The 17,260-nt window shown below is 44.4% G+C and overlaps 1 non-coding gene across 1 annotated transcript; it reads left to right on the top strand.

Moving 5' to 3' along the window:
• Positions 1-9,047: 9,047 nt before the first annotated feature.
• Positions 9,048-9,129, top strand: trnas-uga (transfer RNA serine (anticodon UGA)). Its single transcript has one exon. It is a non-coding gene; the product is annotated as a tRNA-Ser (tRNA).
• The last annotated feature ends 8,131 nt before the right edge of the window (positions 9,130-17,260 follow it).

Here is a 17,260-nt window from a genome sequence, read left to right as displayed (position 1 = left end):
TACTTTATATAAGTTCACACTGAGTGCATATCTGCCATCCCTTCAATAAAATTCGCACAATAACAACTGACCTGGTTTAAACAATCTCCTGAACAAATACTTCTCTTATGGTTCCTCAAGGCTATCGTGGTGTATGTGTGCTGTGTCGTGCAGCATATTCCCGCAAAACAAAAATCAGTGTTACAGGATTAACATGGTTACCTGCTTCCAGGGCGAGTGAATTGCTCACTGAACTCATTGCTCTCTGGCTTAATCGCCACTCATAGACATACACCAGGGGTCGTGGGTTGTATTTTGCAGTTTACACTTGTGAATCTGCCCTTTGAATTACCTGCAAACCCGTCGGAGTACTGAGCAAATACAACCCCAGTCTCACTATGAGATCCCGAGCCATCAAATGTAAAGGACATAATTCCGCTAACAAAATTGAGAATTAGAATGTATACACATTACTGATTTCACACAATATGCGTGCGGTAAAAGTCTCTCATATCACGACGCCTGATGCCTCCATTGAGTTCAGGAACATTCCACTCATCGTTATTGGCGTCAACTCTCTGAACTGTCTTGATTTGAGGAGTGAATGTGCTGGTCATGTATCTACCAAAAAGGTAACTGGTGTACCTTCCACATATAACATAGAGGTAGGCATTGACATATACGTATCATTGTTATATTGAACATATTGTCCACACTTCGCAATCTCAATGTTCACTGTAGAGTTGGGACACACCTCAGTGCCCGTTAGGTTAGTAGAAGTCATTAGCATAAGGGATTCTCCGTTGCCAAGTATAAAGGAAAGCGGTTTACCTGTACCTTGTGGCCTGCCCACCTCAACCTCAGTCGTCCCCTGTCAGTCACCATGCTGTACAGCCTCCAGGCCTGATTGAGACTGTCTGTGCGGGCACTGTCTCGACCAGTGGTCCATTGCTCCGCAAACAAAGCACCAGCCAGATCTATCTCTGCAAGCGCACTTCCGCGATCCCTTCCTCTTTTGCGAACTCCACCTGTGCCTCTCCCTTTTCCCGCAGTTCCTCCCTCCAACGGCTGAACGACCACTTGCATCATAATAAGCTGAGGTTTATGTGATTGCTGTTCCATCTTTAATTTCCGTTTATGGTTCTCCTGGGCCAGCAATTTTTCAGCATGTATCACATATTGTTCTATCTAATTCAGCTTTCCCGTGTCCCAGGTAATACATGGATATTGTTACCTATTTTGTTGTTTCGTACTTCATTCCATTGATGAAGCTGCTCCTCAGGTGTGCCTCATACGGTGTGATCTCTGCCGTCGTTATGTCCTTGGGTGGTATCAGTCCACAATAGACGTTATCGACTTTCGTGAGGTGCTTAAGGTACTGGGACATTGTCTCGACTTCTTTAGGGATTCTTGCTTCAATTGTTTGTGGGTACGATATGCTATTGGTGATTCAGCAGACCCTGAGGCGGCGACCATTGACTTGGAAACTTCGCGAAGTGGATCTCGTAGGGGGGCTGTAGCTCTTCGAGGGCACCCATTAAGGTCAGGATCTGATCCAGTCTTAAGACACTGTACAGCTTCATTAGGTTGTTTTCCGTGTGTGTGTGCATGTGCGCTGGTGTTCGTACGTATGCTTGATCTATCTTTTATTCGAGATTTTCTTTCCCTAAAATCAGGCTCAGCCTTCATCATTTTATAAGCACTCCAATTCACAGGTTCAATTTTACCCTTCCGTTTCTCCTTCTCTCTCTCCTCCAACGGTGACCTCAGCATTTGCAACTGCATGTTACTAAAACCTCCTTCCTCCAGAAAATCATATTCCTTGATTTACGTTTTTAACTGCTTTACAGAAACTGAACCATAATTATTTCGCATATATTGTATTTTGTCTTGACCATTCCGAGTTGTCTGTCGACCCTCTTTTTGTTCGCTCTTGCTGGAGCCGATTTTCATGGATATTGGAAAAGTGTTCATCTCTCTCTGTCTGTCTCTCTGTCTGTATATCTGTGTATCTCTCTCTCTCTCTCTCTCTCTCTCTCTCTCTCTCTCTCTCTCTCTCTCTCTCTCTCACGATACCATAATCTTCTCTTTGCAAATATAATTTACTTTTACCTCCGGAGGACCCCTCTCATTGGGCGCGACGTCTCATTGCCTTGGTTTTCACAAACCAAGAACCCACTTAACCAGTATAGCTTTGGCGACTCCAACGCTGCCCATGGTGGCTCCAAATCTCAAACCACCGTTAATCTTGCTGTCTCTTAAACTCTCTAGATACGGCAATCCTTTCCCTTGAGTTTTACTCGAATACCGCGCGAGAGTTTACTGGTCCCTCTTCCTGGTTCATTTATTCTCTTCGAACGAGTCTCTATGTCGGATTACTTCAGCCACAACTCTTACCCCGACCCTATTCGATTCGGAACGCGACTCTGGGGCGATCCACTTATCGCCAGTCCTCTCACGCAAAGGGGCCAATTCAGCGCTCGATATGAAGTGAAAGACCTTCAAGGCAGTGGCGCGTACACCTCCTGGGAATATTCAAAATCTTACCCAGTCGCAGGGTCCCAGGCGAGCCCCCCAGTTTACTGCCGTCGAATTTCAATCGACTCGACGCAAATGGTACAAAGAGCAAAGAAAAAGTTCATTTTTGAAATTTGCAGAGTGGACCCGACACATTTGCAAGATGCCTCATAAAATGGACGCCTGACGGTTTTCACATATTCCTTTTATACTATATATCGCCTTGCCTTATCACACCCCAAGCCAGGAACCTGGATCAAAGTTGAAACTTTATTGCTGGAACAGCACAGCAGGTCAGGCAGCATCCAGGGAACAGGAGATTCGACGTTTCGGGCACAGGCCCTTCTTCAGGAATGATTCCTGAAGAAGGGCCTGTGCCCGAAACGTCGAATCTCCTGTTCCCTGGATGCTGCCTGACCTGCTGTGCTGTTCCAGCAATAAAGTTTCAACTTTGATCTCCAGCATCTGCAGACCTCACTTTCTCCAGGAACCTGGATCACTCGAGTTCCTTTCCACACATGGAGTTGCCTTTTCTAATTCATTGACTGCTGATATAATAGATTATTGGCCATGAGAGTCAGCTGTAAATTAGGTTGAGCTTCACATTTTTTCTGTATTTTTCCAAAGTTAGGTCCATAATTCTTTGCTTCAACCATGGTTTCACAGATTTCACAATAAATGATAATTTTCCATTACAGGGGATGAGGCAGACAGTGACTCAATAAGTGTGATGGAGTGAGGATGATAGTGACACAATGAGGGTGAGGTGTCAACGTGGTAGTGACGCAGACTGTGTGAGTGGATCAGGCCGTTGGTGACGCAGTGAGGAGGGTCAGAGTGATAGTGATTCAGGAAGTGTGAGGTGGACAAGGTGATAGTGAAACACTTCGTGGGTAAGGGGTCAGTGTGACAGTGACGCAGTAAGAGTGAATGGTCAGGCTGATAGTGACGCAGTAATTGGAAGGTGATCAGGCTGATAGTGATGCAGTAAGTATTACTGTGTCAGGCAGATCCTGACGCATAAAGTGGGAGGGGACAGGGTGATAGTGACGCAGTAAGTGTGATGGGGTCAGGCAGAGACTGACGAAGTGAGTGTGAGACAGTCAGGGTGATAGTGAGGGAGTAAGTGTGTGCGTTCAGGCTGGTAGTGACACAGTAAGTTGAGAGCGTCAGGCTGATAGTGGCCAATAAAAGTGAGGTGTTAGGGGAATAGTGACGCAGTAAGTGTGAGGTGTCAGGCTGTTAGGGATGCGGTAAGTGTGAGGGGTCAGTCTGATAGAGAAGCAGTAGGTGTGAGGGGATCAGGCTGATAGAGACGCAGCAAATGTGGTGGGGTCAGGCTGATAGTGTCACAGTATGTGTGAGGGGTCAGGCTGATAGTGATGCAGTATGTGTCCATGAGTCAGAGTGATCCTAACGCAGGAAGTGAGAGGGGACAGGGTGATAATGAAGCAGTGAGTGTGAGGGGGTCAGCGTGATGGTGACGGAGTAAGTGTGAGTGTTCAGGCAGATATTGATGCAGTAAATTGAGGGCGTCAGGCTAATACTGGCCAGTAAGTGTTAAGTGACAGGGTGATAGTGATGCAGGAAATGTGAGGAGTCAGACTGATAGACACGGTGAAATTGTGAGGTGTCAGGCTGATAGTGATGCGGGAAGTGTCCGAGTGTCAGGCTAATAGTGACGCAGTAAGTGTGTTGGGAGCAGAGTGATAGGAACGCAATAAGTGTGAGCGGCTCTGGATGATAGTGACAGGTCAGTATGAGGGGGAGGATGGTAGTGATCCAGTGAGTGTGAGGTGTTAGGATGACAGTGAAGCAGACTGTGTGAATGTGTCTTTGTGATGGTGAAATGGCAAGTGTGATGGGGTCAGGGTGACAGTGACGCAGATGCTTTCATGGGGTCAGGTTGTCGTGATGCAGTAATTGTGAGGGGTCAGGGTGATAGTGACGCAGTGAGTGTAAGATGTCAGTTTGATAGTGACGCATAACATTTGAGGGGCCAGGCTTATAGTGATGCAGTATGGGCAAGGGGTCTGGGTGACAGTGATGTAGATGCATTCACAGGGCCAGGTTGTAGTAAAGCTGTAAGTGTGAGTGTCTCAGGCTGATAGTGATGAAGTAAATGCGAGGGGCTAAGGCAGATAGGGATGTAGTAAGTGTGCAGGGGTAGTGGTGGAAGTGACGCAGTAAATGTGAGTGTTGAAGCTGATAGTGACGCATTAAGTTTGAGGGGATCATGCTGATCTTGACGCAGTAAGTGTGACGTTGTCAAGATGATAGTTACGCTGTAAGTGTATGAGAGCACAATGATCTTGAGTGGGGAGTCAGGGTGATAGTGACACAGTAAGCATGAGTGGGTAAGTCTGATAGTGACGCATGATATGCGAGGGAGTCAGCCAGGTAGTGGCGCAGTATGTGTGAGATGGTCAGGCTGATATTGATGCAGTTAGTGTGTTGGGGTCAAAGTGATAGTGACGCAATAGGTGTAAGCGGTTCAGGATGATAGTGACACAGTGGGTGTGAGATACCAGTGTGATAGTGACGCAGTAAGTGTAAGGGGTCAGGATGACAATGACACTAAGTGTAAGGCCCTCAGCGTGATAGTGCCCCAGCAAGTGTGGGGTGTCAGGGTGTAAATGACGTCGTAAGCGAGAGAGGAGCATTGCGATAGTGAAGCAGTAAGTGTGAGGGGGTCAGGCTGATAGTGACACAGTCAATGTGACGGGGCATTGTTTTAGTGACAAGATAAGTGTGAGGCGTCAGTCTGATACTGACACAATAAATGTGATGGAGTCAGGCTGATAGTGACACAGTAAGTGTGAGGGGTCAGACTGATAGTGACACAATACATGTAAGGATTCAGGGTGAGAGTAACATGGGAAGTGTGAGGGCTTGACTGAAAGTGACGCATAAGTGTGTGGCGGTTAGGCTGATGGTGACGCAGTAAAAATAAGGCCGGCAAGGTGAAAATGGCAAAGACTGTGTGAGTGGGTCAGGGTGATAGTGATCCAGTAAATGTGAGGAGGTCATAGTGAGAGTGACGCAGTAAATGAGAGAGGATCAGAGTGAGAGTGATGCAGTAAGTATGAGGGGTCAGACTGATATTGACGCAGTAAGTATGAAGGGGTCAGGCTGATAGTGACACAGTCAGTGTGACGGGGAGAGTTTTAGTTACACAGTAAGTGCGAGGCGTTAGACTGAAACTGATACAAAAAGTGTGAGTGGGTCAGGGTGATAGTGACGCAGTACGTCTGAGGGGTCAGGCTGATAGTGACGCAGTCAGTGTGATGGGGCAGAGATTTAGTAACATGGTAAGCGTGAGGCTTCAGTCTGATACTGACACAAAAAGTGTGATGGAGTCAGGCTGATAGTGACGCAGTAGGTTTTAGGAGTGAGGGTGATATTAACATAGGAAGTGTGAGGGCGTCACTGACGCAATATGTGTGTGGCTGTCAGGCTGATGGTGAAGCAGTAAAAATGAGGATGTCAAGGTGAAACTGGTGTAGAAAGTATGAGGATGGCAGATGGACAGTATTGCAGTAAGTGTGAGGGGTTTTTCGCTGATATTGAGGCATGCAAGTGTGAGGGGCCAGGTTGATAGTGACGCTGTGTGCCGGCGGGTCCGGCTGATAACGACGCAGAAAATGTGAGTGTCTCAGTGTGACAGTGACGCATTACGTGTGAGAGGGTCAGGGTGATAATGACAGAGAAAGTGTGAGGGGTTCAGGTTTATAGTGATGCTGTAATTGTGAGCTTGGTCAGCGTGATAGGGAGGGGCTCAGGCTGATAGTGACACACCATTTGTGAGGGGGTCAGGTTAGTAGTGACGCAAAACGTGTGAGCGGGTCAGGCTAATAGTGATGCAGTACGTGTGAGGTGTCAGGCCGATAGTGACGCAGTAAAGGTGAGAGTGTTGGTGTGCTAGTGATGCAGTAAGTGTGAGCCGCTCAGGATGATAGTGACGCATTAAGTATGAGGTTTCAGGTAGACACCCATGTGGTAAGTGTGACGTGTTCCGGGTGACAGTGACGCAGATACTTTGAGGGTCTCAGATTGAGAGTGACACAGGAAATGTGAGGGGACAGGTTCATAGTGACACAGTAAGTGTAAGGGGTCAGGCTGACAATGATATACTAATTGTGATGGAGTCAGGATAATAGTGGTGCAGTGAGTATGCGTTGTCAGGGTGATAGTGACTCACACGGTGTGAGTGGGATAGAGTTATAGTGATGCAGCAAGTATGAGGAGGTCAGAGTAATAGTGTGCAGGGTCTGGCTGAAGGTGACGCAAGAAGAGTGAAAGGTTCAGGGTGATCTGGACGCACTAGGTCAAGGTGATAGTGATGCTGTAAGTATGAGTGGGTCAGTCTGATAGTGACACAGTACATTTGAAGGGATCAGGCTGGTAGTGATGCAGTAAGCGTGACTGGGTTCGGCTGATATTGATGCGCGAAGTGAGAGAGTGTCAAGGTGTGAGCAGGTTAGAGAGAGAGTGACGCCGTTAGTGAGTGGGGTTTGGCTGATAGGGATGCAGTAGGTGCGCATGTGTCAGGGAGTGAGTGATGCAGGAAGTATGAGGGTGCCAGAGGGACAGTGACGCATTAAGTATGAGGGGATCAGAGTGGTTGTGACGCAATAATTCTGAGGGGACCATAGAGATACCAACGCAGTAAGCATGAGGGGGTCAGTTTGTTAGTGACGCTGTCAGTGTGAGTGCCTCAGCCTAGTAATGATGAAATAAATTTGAGAGAGTAATGCTGATTGTCAAGTGATAAGTGTGAGTGAGTCAGGCTGGTAGTGACGCTGTAAGTGTGAATGTTGACGCTCATAGTGAAGCAGTAGGTGTGAGGTGACCAGTGTGATTGAGGCGCAGTAAATGTGAGAGGATCAAGGAGATAGTGACATAGTAAGTTTGAGGAGGCAGTGTTGTAGTGACACGGTAAATGTGAGGCGTCAGTCTGATACTTACGTAATAAGTGTGATGGAGCCAGCCTGATAGTAACATAGGAAGTGTAAGGGCGTGACTGATAGTGACAAAGTAAGTGTTTGGCAGTCAGGCTGATAGTGACGCAGTCATACTGAGGGTCTCGAAGTGAAAGTGGTGCAGAAAATGTGAGGGCGCCAGATGGATAGTGATGATATTCACGCTGATATTAAGGCGGTAAGTGTGAGGTCAGGTCTATAGTGATGCAGTAAGTGTCGGTGGGTCAAGCTGATAGTGATGCATTCAAAGACCAAATATCCAAGGCTCACTGAAGTGCTGAACAGCGAGACTTCTCAAGGCGAAGACAAAAATCAATAGTTCTCATCCTGGTCATAAATCACAATGCTTCATTTTAAAATTGTCCTCTCCTGCTTCTAGATTCACCAATGAGTGAACAAAATTTAATTGCACCACCCTGTTTATCTCTTCACATATTTTGCAACTCTCAATGAGATTACCATACATTGGAAATAATGCTTCGTTCTCGTACCCTGAAATCCTTCTGCAGCTTTCACAACAGAACTATACAACTGCTACTAGACTTCAATGACTTATTAAAAACTTCTCCAAGATGCATTTCTAAAAATCTGTACATCAGACTTTCTACTTCAAACCTTCGACAAATAATCTCCACACATTTCCCTCCTCACAAGTATGATAAAGTCAAATCGTTGCTATTTATTAGATCATGAGGGACACGGATAGGTTGACTCGTCAAGGTGTTTTCCGGCTGGTGAGGAAGTCAACATTTAGAAAACATCGGTTTAAAATTAATGGATAAGGATTTAAAAGGATTTCAGACGTGTCCAGAATGAGTTGCCAGAGAAATTGGTGGAGACCGGTACAACTGTAACATTGAATGGCATCTGGATGGATATATGAGTAACAAGATTTAGAGGGATGTGAGCCAAATGTTGGCAAATGGGACCTATTAATTTAGGATATCTGTCCACCATGGTCATGTTGGAAAGAAGGGCCAATTTCAGTGTTGTATTGTTCAACGTCTTGATGACTCTAGAACAATCGCAAAAACTTTGCAAATAATTCCGTCAAGAAAATTTCAAGTTCCAAATCTTCGGTTAATCTTCCTCTCTTGTACTCACAAGTTCATTACCTGATGTCAGAACTTACGGATTAGTTGCTGGATCCATTCCTGTAAATTGGTTCTGCATTCTTTCTAATTCCGATTTTTTTTACGAATGTAGCTAGTGTTTATGGACTTAGCATCAATTTTTCTAATACCATATTTCGATGAATATTAAAACACAACAGCATAGCTAATTTGGCACCAGATGATGAGCAATTGAGTCAAAATCGATCGGACGCAGTGAGACAATGATCCTCTCTTCGTGTGGTGTACCTCCGTGACTCTATAATTCGACGAAGAATCATTCCCACAACTTCAGCTGTGTCAGAATCTAGTTTGCGGTGAAAGCCTGTCAATCTGCTAAGGTAACGTTCGTCTGGGTCTCTGCAAAGGATTTGGCGAAATCTTTGGGTCTTGACAATTTGTTCTTCCAACAAATAAATTCAGTTGTTTTACTATGAAAATTGATAATCTTGTCACAGCTGTGATGGCCGAGAGGTTAAGGCGTTGGATTTGAAATCCAATGGGGTCTCCCTGCGCAGATTCGCATCCTGTTCACAGCGTAGATACCTTTAAAAGTCATGAATTCCTTTGCAGGATTTGGATTTCGTGGAGCTTGAGCTTTGCATTCAATCGAAAGTAAATTTTCAACTGTGAAGAATCCGAAGTAATTTCAAGACTGACTCAGTCATCTAATTGATTAAATTATATGTCGAGACACAAAAATCCACCAACTTCCAATACGAATCAGTTTCAACACGTTTGTCGAACTATCGTGAAATTTGGATGGTCGGTGGGGAGAAATAAGCAAAACAAGAAGCAATGCAATACATTTACCTGCAGGTGATAATTTTTTTTAGGATCAGTTGAAAGTCAAGCTGAGAAAGTTCAACCTAATTTACAGCTGACTCTCAAGGCCAATAATCTATTATATCAGCAGTCAATGAATTAGAAAAAGCAACTCCATGTGTGGAAAGGAACTCGACTGATCCAGGTTCCTGGCTTGAGGTGTGATAAGGCAAGGCGATATCAGCGGAGTAGAATTTTCTGGAAATATTAGAAATGGAATGTTAACGGTCTTCTGCTGTCCCCATTCATAAGAAACTGTGCATTAAGAACTGAAATTGAAAATTTACGATGAAAATCAGACTTAGCCCTCTGCTTGTAGTGTAGCATTGTTCAGAACAATAGGTTGTTGTTGAAGCAAACATTGACCAAAATAATCGATGGGGATCTTATCCACGGCCTTCGTTGGAGCAGTTGGTGTGGCGAGCTCAGCTTGAAGAACCAAATGCCAATTATTCATCCTGGCTGTCTGCATTGCTTAGTTAAGCATTCTCCCTGTTTAATGAAAAAACCTTTGCTATCAGAGCTGGATGTTTTCATGTCAGCATGTTCCGATATGAGAAGACACTCCATGGAGTAGATGTGACTTAAATTTTGACTCTAATGTCAGAGATGTTGACACATTTCTGCACCAAAACAGCACTACCATTGGTATCAAATCAAACTGAACAAAGGACTAGTCACTTAGACATTTCCTGTCTGCAGACTCTGCCAATGGACCGTTCAGGCCCGATGTAGGAATAGGGCGTGGTGACATCTGTTCGCAAGTGGATCAATTCATTCTTGCTCACAATCCATAAACCGTAATTCATTTTTAACTTCTTAGCCATCAGCTTGATATGTGGTACATAATGCACAGGTTCGCTTCTGGAAAGAAAGACCGAAATCTTATTCAATGTAGACGCAAATTCAAGTTGTCCCTGGTCGACCAGAAGACGGATATCGCGAAACAAAGTGAATACAGAAAACAATCAATGTTTTCTGGGAGTCAAAACGTTGTACTGGAAGAACGGAAACATATATTTGGAATTAAAGTCACATACCACTTCCACAGACTAAATGTTCTTGTACCGTTATCTTAATTTGACCTTCCTGTCCACAATTGCTGCAAACATTATCTTAACAACTCAGAACGTTGTGTTCTTTGATATTCCTTCCTTCATGTTTCTCTTGATTTTAAAACTAAAACCGAGCAATAGTAATGCACCCTATTTCACTTGCAAAGATCAGAAGAAGATCAATTTATAAGAGAACAGAAATAAAGCTGCGTCTGTCTTTCGAGAGTAAACACTGTTACCATTTCGACTCCAAAAAGTCTTCTTCAGAAGTCTGCACAATGAACTCGAAATAGTAGACCGAAAATTAAAAAAGAAGCCAAAATGCCGCGAATACACCACCCGCAAGTGCATCAAGTCCTACTCGAATATGCCGGATTACTACCATCAACATCAGTGGAGAACGGAACAAAGCTCATTCTGCAGTTGTCAACCTGTTATGACATAGTTTGTAAAGTCAGAAATATGATCAGGTAAAAAGCGGGATGAAAGCGGGATATAGGAAGTCTGAAAAAAGCAAGTGCGTGCTTTGCTTTGAAGAAGGTTGGCAGTGATGAAAATGGAAATTAACTACAGTAAGGGGGGCTTAATTAATACTTAGCATCGTTGCAACACACAGGGACGCAATTCCTTTTGCTAAGTTTCTGTTCTGCCATTTTATAATCACGACTGCTGTCGGGTTTGGTTTCCATTCCAGGTTTGGGTGACAGCCTGAAGAAAGTTTGCACATTCGCCCAATTTCTGTGTGGTTGCTCTGGTTTGCTGCCACATTCTAAACATTTGCAGGTTATTTGGAATCGCCATTGAACGCACACGGTTACAGAGACAGTGATGTCTCTTTAATAGGAATGTCTGGATAGGACGTACTTCAGAGGATTTTTGTGAACTTAAATAGACAGAGTGGGGTTAGTCTGCTGTTTCCTGGGTGCGCTACATGGACAGAGAGGGGTCAGGGTCTTCTTCCCTGAGGGAGATACGTTGACAGGGTTGGGTTAGTTGCTCTTATCTGTGTCAGTCACGAAGATACAGTAGGGTCAGTCTGCCCTTCCCTGGGCGAATTTCTTTCACAGAGTGGTGACAGTCTGCTCTTCCCTGCCTGAGTGAAATAGAAAGAGCGGGGTCAGTGTTCTCTTCCCTCGATAATTTATGTTGACAGTCTGACTTCCGTCTGCTCTTCCCTGGCGAGTTACATTGGTAGAGTGGGGTTAGTGTTCATTCATTGGGTGAGTGCCAGAGACAGAATGGGATCAGTTTGCTCATCCCTGAGGGAATTACATTTATAGAGTTGGGTCAGACTGCTCTTCAGAGAATGACTTATATTGACAGTGTGGGATCAGTCTGCTGACTTACACTGAGAGTGTGGGGTCAGTCTGCCCTTTCCTGGATGAGTAACACTGACTGAGTGGCGTCAGTTTGCTCTTCCCTCAGTGAGTTACATTGACAGAGTGGCGTCAGGAGTGGCGTCTTTGAGGAGTTGACAAAAGTAACTCGTCCCCTACATCTTTGGGATAATTAGGGATGGCCAGTGAATCTTATCTCATTGAAAGACAACTGTGTCCCAGAAATGCATTTCTAATAATTACACGTACTAATTCGACACTGCAAGCGGTCGGGAATAATTTGAGGAGAGATGCAGGATAGAATAATTAAAGTCAAATGCACTGATGCTGAGGAGACATGACACAATATGTGAGTGTGGAGCTGATGGTGCAAGGCTCAGTGTCAGTGCTATTGGTGCAGCATTTATTTCTCACTGTTCGCAATGACTCACACACCACTGCTGTCAATTCACAACAATGAGCCTGTTCATCTTGGTTTGAAAATCCCTGCGTGTGTATTAACGTGGTTAATGGGACGCGAGAGGAGATGAGCACATCCTCTTTATTCTGTCGGTTTAAAATATGAAAATATCTGTTGGACGCCAATGCAAGAGAATACTATCTTTTTCTGTGCCTTTTCAGTGGGGCATGCTCAGCATTGAAATGTCTGTTTTTTCACAAGCAGAATTTGATTGCCATTCATACTGAGCAACGCTAATACAGAAAACGCGTTTTCGATTCCTGTGATCAAGTGGTTCAGACATTGCACATATGGACGACAAATCTGGCTTTTACCGTGGCGCCGTTGCTTAGCTGGTGAAAGCACCTCCCATCACACTGGTGCCTGCTCATTGTATTGAAAGCTCGTTATTTCTCACAAGTATTGTGTTGCTGATCGAGAAACTCAGTGTCCTGTTTGAATTGCTATATATTCTGATTTCGAGTTCCGGCTTCATTTTCCAGGTTTAAATCCAGTAGTGTATGTTGCTCTTTTTAACGACTATTTTAACCTGGAGATTCTTCCCGCAGTTCCACAAGCACTTCTGCTTCTCATCCTCATATTCTCATTCCTTCATTCCCAGTTTTGTGGAAATTAAGTGGTAAGGCAGGAGACACTGCAGCATTCCCGGGGAATGTTGTGGTAATGGCACTGACACCACGACATGATCACCCTCAGTCTCTGCTGTCAGCATTCATTTGTTGTACACCAACAGTAAATGCATCCTTGTTCTTCTTCAGCTATCATGTAGTTACTTTCTTTTCCTGTTGGATAAGGAATTCAACTTTAACTTCGAAAGGGTCTTTAGATTTTGAGGAAGAAATGTCTCCTTGCCTCAGGTCGAAGTGACAGACGCATTATCCAGAGAATATGAGACTACTTCGACCGACTCCAGCCAGGCGTCAGAAAGCCTCTCAGCAGTTCGAATCTCAAACTGTCTCTGAATGTCACGCTTTTCAAGAGCAGAAATGGGAAATGAGGGATATGGACAGCCAGAGAATCGGAGAATGTGAAAAAGGCCCAGGAGGATACAGAGACAAATATAGAAAAAACGAAGACACATATTGAGGCAGACACTGAAAGAAACAATTCTCCATTCGGCGTGACTGCTAAATAACAGAAAGCAAAAGGAAATGTAGCCATTAAAACATAGCCTTCCACCAGCTCAGGAAAATGAAAGTAGCATGACAGCTGATTAAGTCCTTTTAAGATTGTAAATTCGACGTTTGTAAGCTCAAGAGTGATTTTGATAAATATCCTGATTCGACAGGTAAGATTATCATTTTCCCAACAGTATAATCTAGAAATCTATAACTAACCTGTTTCCTGTCCACCTAAAAGAAAATCTGTTTCTCTCCACAGATGTTGCCAGGTGTAGCGGGTTTCTCTATCAATTCTCGTTTTTAGTTCAGCTTTCCAAAGCCTGCATCTTTTTGATTTTTGAAAACCTGGCACAAAACAAGCATTACCAGGTTCGGACCAGTGGTCAGAAATACTGCTACCACGATATACTTGCACAATAAAACATTCATTCCCTGTCCGAAAATAGAACTAATGCCATAGCAGTTCTAGTTCCAAATCCTAACTACGACATTACACTGAATGAAGACAGACGCTCTTGCACTTATTCTCAATGAAATGGCTTTTCCCTTTCATTTCTGATCAGTTTCACTGCAGATTGTTTTCTACTCGTCTTCAAGTTTTGCAGAATGGAAAAGCCCATTTGGCCCATGGTGCAGTCTATTCCATTCCCTGTTTCCAGCTTTGGTCCATAACCTAATGTGTTCTGATGTTTCCAGTGCAAATGGCAGTGAGGTTCTCGCTTTGATCTTAGATGACACAACAATGGGATTGAAGTTTGACATAGTCACACTGTGTTATTACTCACGTCGTGTCTCCGACAGAAAGAGACACGCAGACACATTCCCCGAGAGTGGCAAAGTTCTCAGGATTTGACCAGCTCCTTGTGCTTCACTTCAGCTGTCCGCTCCAACATCCAAGTTCAACCGCCAAAAGGCAGCTTTTGGTTAAACCAAAGCCAGTTCTACAGACAATGAGAGACGTTGCTCTGAGCTAGAATTTGAAGTGGACGAAAGAAACTGTAAATTCGAAAACGCAAACCCTTCCGTTCCTGACAGACAACAGGAATGGAAGAGCACGCTGCATCCTCGCGATTTTAAATGCGAACGGACAATCCCCTAACTCGACGTCAGGCATGTTACCAATTCCGTCACTGACCCAAAAACCAGGTTTGGCTGTGACAGTTTGTCTATAGGTAATGTAAACGTCCACATCAGGGAAGCAGCATTCACAAGGTGAAAAATCAGCAAACATAATCACCGTCACTGTTTCACTTGGAATTCCCCACTCTGTGAACCATTTCCTTTCACTGTACTTTCATATTTGAAGTTTTTTACATTCCAGAGCCTGAACTAATTCAGCGAGAAACCACTGGTAATTTTGAGCCCGTCACCCGGAATGAGGCGAGTTGAACGATGCCTTTCTTGCTGCCAAAACATTAGCGCGGCTCAAAACGAGCTCGTGTTAGCATCAGTCTTTACTTAATTTGCTGCAGTATATCTGCTGAACAACATCAGATTATCACAGCATTGCCTTCTTCACATTGAAACCAAGGGTGATAATATGAACCGACTTGGAAACTTGGAGAGAGAAACACTGCTGACAAAGACAATTATGACGTGAAGAGCAGGCACTAGAGTTTGTACAGGTCCCAGAGGCTACTGCAGTATCAATGGACATCCCTGCATACGAGTCTGAGTTTGCATTGCCAAGAACACGCTTTCATTCCCAGTTAGGAGATGTAGATTTAATACTCTTCTTGTGAATAATCCGAATGAAAACTAAATCCTGGCTGCACCCAGGACACACACACGGATCCTGCCAGAACAATTCAGTGATCGATCAGCATCTGTCTGGAAGGACAATGGCAGCAAATACAAGCGAAAGCTATCACAGCAATTACCCCTCCAAGGTTCTCGCGTTTCCCAGTTGAAAATATTTCGCTGTTCCTTCAATGTCACTACGTCTAAACCCTTGCCTCATGGCATTATGCCTGTACCCCGCAACTGAGGACATCCAGGGTTATGCGGAGTAACTCAAAATCTCAATCTCTCGAGTAATTAGGGATTGACGGTGCATCCCATCACATTGAGCAATGACTTTATCCCAGTAATACGTTTCCTAAAGCTGCAGTTTCTAAGGGAACACTTGCAAGCTGTCGGGAATAAGTTGAGAAGTGGAACGGACGAGAGGAAAATGTCAAAGGCAATGATGTCTGGGAGGCATGAGACAGCAAGTGAGTGAGGAGCTGGTGTTGCAACGTTCAATGTCAGTGTCAGTATTTACTGACCACTATTCACTCTGACTCACACACTACTCCTTAACAATTCACCGCAATGAGCCCATTCCTCTTAGTGTGAGTTTACCTTTGCTGATATTAACGCGGTTAAAGTGCCCAAGAGGATGGATGGATCCGCGTTATTCTGTCAGTTTAAACAGTCTAAGTTATCAGTTTACAACAAAAGTAAAAAGAGATTGCCTCTTCCTGTGCATTTTCAGTGGAGAATATCCAGCTTTGAACTCTTCTGCATAACCAGAGGCTGTTTTAAATTTACACCGAGTAACTGTGAAACACACACAAAAAGGGTCCGAGTTCCTGTGTTCGAATAGTCAAGTAAATGCACGCATAGTTTTCAATCGTTGAGCTTGGGCACTCCCTCAGCCTTAGTTAGTGAAAGTTCAGGTGAAAAAACAGCCGAATATGGGATCAAATCCTGACATCTCAATGTTTATAGGTTTTTCATGACTTCACCTGTGGTTCTGGTTGTGGTGGGAATTCAAATCAATGACTGGATCGAGGTTATAGTTTAAAGACAGCTCGTTCGACATCTCTGCTACGCTGCCACACAAACCCCCGCAACCATGTTTTTCATGATTAGTGTTTCAGCATCGTCTCACTTCAGGCACTTACCCACACACACTTGCAATGGCGAACTTGGCGTAAGTTCGATAATATTTATGAGGATGTTGCAAGGCTTACAGTGTTTGGACTGTAGCGTAAAGCTGAATAGGATGTGAAAATTTTCCATGGAGCTTGAGGGCTGAGGGATGGGCTTACAGAGGTTCATATCAATATGAAGGAGACGGTAGAGTAAATGGTCAATGAATATATCTTCGAATGGCAGGCAAGTTCAAAGCAAGGGAACACTGTTTTAAGGGGAGAGTGGTAAAATTTAAAAGGGATCTGAAGGACATTGTTTTTTTCACACAGAAAGGTTTGCGTGTTTGGAATGAATTGTCAGATTTAGTGGTGGAGTCTGGTATACTCTCAACATTTCAAAGGCATATGGATCTGTATGCAGACAGAAAAGTTGAAAAAGAATAAACGTGAAAATTTGGCAAATAGAGCGTTTGTTTACGGGCTCAGCCCCTCTGAGATGCTGCTGTGGCGAACACCAGTTTGAATAGGCACTCATCACTTGGTCAGTGTGTTGGGCTAGTTTTCTGTAAGATGGTTAGATTAGATTCCCTACAGTATGGAAACCGGCCCTTCAGCGTAACTAGGCCACACCGACCCTCCAAAGAGTAACCCACCCAGACCTCGAACTAATGCACTGATCATTATGGGAAAATTAGCATGTAAAATTCACCTGCCCTGCACATCTTTGGAGTGTGGGAAGAAACCCACGCAGGCGCAGGGAGAATGTGCAAACTACGCACAGGAATCAAACGTGGAACACTGATGCTGTGAGGCAGCAGTGCTAACCACTGAGCCACGGTGCCGCCCTGAAAGGGGATGAAGAACGCAGCTAGCAACCCCGCAATCTCTCGCATGCAAAGCGAGTACTCTCCCATTTGAGATAACTCCCACAGGCTGCTTCGGTAAAACCAGCAACGAATCATTTTTTTCTGGTCTTAGGCTGCCAATGACCATTCTTCTTGACACATTCCCAAC

This window comes from Chiloscyllium plagiosum, unplaced genomic scaffold, assembly GCF_037043375.1.
Source record: "Chiloscyllium plagiosum isolate Xiang-an unplaced genomic scaffold, Cpla_swu_hap1 HiC_scaffold_40, whole genome shotgun sequence".
NCBI classification, from domain to species: Eukaryota; Metazoa; Chordata; class Chondrichthyes; order Orectolobiformes; family Hemiscylliidae; genus Chiloscyllium; species Chiloscyllium plagiosum.
Note: the sequence above shows the minus strand (reverse complement) of the source record. Positions and strands in the feature narration are given on the sequence as shown.